This window comes from Marmota marmota, unplaced genomic scaffold (genome assembly GCF_001458135.2).
Source record: "Marmota marmota marmota unplaced genomic scaffold, marMar, whole genome shotgun sequence".
NCBI classification, from domain to species: domain Eukaryota; kingdom Metazoa; phylum Chordata; class Mammalia; order Rodentia; family Sciuridae; genus Marmota; species Marmota marmota.
This window is the reverse complement of record NW_026000005.1, coordinates 52085065-52088294: the sequence shown is the minus strand read 5'-3', so window position 1 is coordinate 52088294 and position 3230 is coordinate 52085065.

Here is a 3230-nt window from a genome sequence, read left to right as displayed (position 1 = left end):
AGACGCATCCCCCCCCAGACCATTCCCCACCACCAACCATCCCCCCCCCGCCCATCCCACCACCATGCCCCCCCCCCGCCATCCCCCACCACCATCCCCCCCAATCTCCTCTCCTGCTGGGCTTGGCAGTTCGGAGATGTCCTATGACCTGGGCTGCAAGGACCCAGGGTGATTCCTGTGTGCGGTGACCTGGGGACAGAGCTGTGGGCCAGGAGATGGCCCTGGGCCCGGGTGGGAGGAAATGCAGTCCTTGGCCAAGCTGGGGGCGGGAAGGAGGCGGCTTCCCTCCCCTCCTCGGGAGATGCTTTCCCAATAAATAACTGTGAAGTCTCAGATGGAATCTAGCCTCATGAATTACTCTGGCCTCTGGGATCCAGGAATCTTTCAGTGTCTGGACAGGGTCACAAAGGCTTCTGATGGATCCGGCTCCCCTGGGGGACGCTCCCTTCCTGTCGATGATGAAGTGACCACCCATCCCAGCCTGGCCCAGGGCACTGCCGCCCCGGAACTTGGGGCTTTGAGCCTGGCTCCGTCATCCAGTGGCTCTCCTTCCGATTTTAATTCCTGTTTTTTTTAAACGTGTTTTTTTTGAAGCATCTAAGAAAAGGAAGAAAGACGTGAGCGGAATGTGCCTTGGAAATAATCCATCAAAGCACTTTCTCCAAAGTGGTTCCATGTAGGGTGACTAACTGTCCCAGTCTGACTGGGGCTGAGGCTTTGTAGGGACATGATACTTCCTTTACTAAATAAAACCAGGAAAGTCCTGGGATGCATTGCCCCTCAGTTCCGGGATCCCCGGTTCAGTAGGGTGCTCACAGGTGGCATATGGGAACAGTTCCGTGACCTTGGAGGTGGTGGCCCTCAGCAGGAGCGCGTCCATAGCTCCACCTGCTGGGGCCTGTCAGGGCCTTCCTACCCCCTGTGGCTAAGCAGAGGCGGGCGGTGGCCCTGGTGTGACACAGTCGGACTGTGGTGTTTTGTTTGCTTGTTTTTGAGTGAAATGGTGGGAGGAAGGGAAGGTCTGCTGCGTCAGAGTGGGCTGTGGGCCCTGGAAGGACGGGGGCAAAATGCTACCGCCCTTCCCGGACGTCCGAGTTCCAGCCTGCTCCTCGGGGCCAGTGGCCTCTCCACGGTGCGGCTGGGGACTGGAGGACGTCCTGAGACAAGCTGCGGCATGGAGCTGGGTGCTGTGGGCCGGGGTGGGGACTCGGACCCAGCCCTGGGACACAGGAAAAACAGGAGAAGTAGCCTGGGCCTCTGGGGCCTGCAGGTCCATTTGCAGAGGTCTGGTGTTTGGGTGCCCACCATCCTCCAGCTGGCAGCCCCGGACAGCTCTGTGGAGGCAGGACCTCCGTGTGCACACCCCACACCCCTCCTGGGGCACATGGGGTGCCTAGCTGGCTGTGTCCCCACGTCCCTTTCCTGTCCCGGGGTGACACGGGCACAGGAAGCCTCCTCCAGCTGGGCTGGTGCTGAGTGGGAGGCAGGGAGCAGGCCTGGCCCTGCTCTGGTACACGTGGGAGGGCGGGGCGCTGGGGGCGCCCCAGCACCTTGCAGCCTCTGGAAGCAGGGCTTCAGGCCCACAGGCTGCGGGGGTGACTGTGCCGGGCCGCCCCAGATTTCTCTGACATCTCATCGGCTCTGGTGGGGGGCTGGGGGCCTTGACCCTCCCAGGATGGGATGCCCATGCTCTGTCCTGGACTCCAGGGACAGGGACATGGGCATGCCTGGACCCTGGGTCAGCTAACAGCATCTCCCAAGGCTCACGGGTCCAGAGAGGGTGAGGTCCCAGGGACTTTGGGGAGCCTGCCTGGCCTGTGCAGGAGCTGGGGAGCTAGGGAGCAAGCCACAGGCTCTGTCCTGGGTGTCCAACTTGGTGGCTTCCACTGGGGAGAGAAGATCCACATCTGTAGTGTGGCCCTGCAGCACCAGGCAGTAGCCCAGGCCCAGCCGTCCAGGAGGAGGCCTGCCGCAGAGGCTGCTGTCTGGGTGAGACAGGGCGTGGCTGCCTGAGCCCTGAGACCCCTTGGCTGGCCTGTAGACAGGTGTGGTGCTGGGCGCCAGGGCCCTCTAGGGGTCCACAGTGGGTCCCACCCTGTCCTCAGGTGAGCGAGAAACACATAGCGCCATGAACATGGAGGAGGACCGTCATGGGGACCCTGGTGTGTTGGGTGCAGTGAGTTTGGAGGGGGACAGTCATGGGGACAGCAACATGGCAGGAATTCTGTTCACACAGGTCTCCATGATGGGCCTCTGGGGACAGATGCGGATGACATCTTGGGACTGCTTATTCAAACTCAGGTGTGTGAGTACAGAGAGGGCCTCTGCCTCCCGGGCCTTCCTGAGAGAACTGGGGTCCCACACCGTAGCCACCAGCTCTGGGGGAAGGTGTCTGGCACGGGGCTCTAGGTGCCTCCACTGAAGCGCACACCTCTGATTTGTTTGGGGAGTTGTACCCCAAGACACTGCGAGGACACTGGGTAGGAGGCGGCTCCCCAGGATGGGGGACAGGAGAGCCAGGAGCCGTCCTGAGCAGAGAGGACAGTTTGACCCCAAGCAGAGCCCTGTCGTCCCCCATCTGAACCTGGGGTCTCAGCCCTGGCCACAGGGGAAGAGCACACAGCCTCTGCTGACACCCCTACTGGGGGAGCAGAGCCAGGCTCCCAGGACGCGGTCAGCCCCAGGCCAGCAAGGCTGCGGCTGTGCAACTGATGGCCACCAGGTGGCGCAGGAGAGTGCAGAGCCCCTGCGGTGGGCCCGGGTGTGCTCTCTGGCCACACCAGGCCTTCAGCCCCTCTGGCAGGTGATGCAGAGGGAAGAGGAGGGACAGGACCTACAGTGGGCCCAGGGCCAGCTGGGGGCGTGTCTGCCTAGCACAGCTGAGGCACTGTGGCCTGCTGAGAGCCAGGTAAGCAAAGGGGAAGCCCGGGTCCAAGCCATGGCAAGAAGAGCTGCCGAAGGCTGGGTCCAGCCCGCAGGTGTGGAGCCCTGGGGCTGCAGGGGGAGGGCATGCTGCCCGGCCTCACGTGGTCCAGGCAGGCCAGGCACCAAGAGAAGGGCGAGGCCTGGGAAGGGAAGGCCAGGGGCAGGCCTGAGTCTGCCCGGCGCAGGGAGGCAGGAGAGATCTGGGACTGGGGGCCAGGAGGGGCTGATCCTGGGGAGCGGTGCCCACCCCACGGGTCCCCAGTGGCTGGGCCGCGGGTCACCGGAGCCTCCGCTGCAGCCTGTTG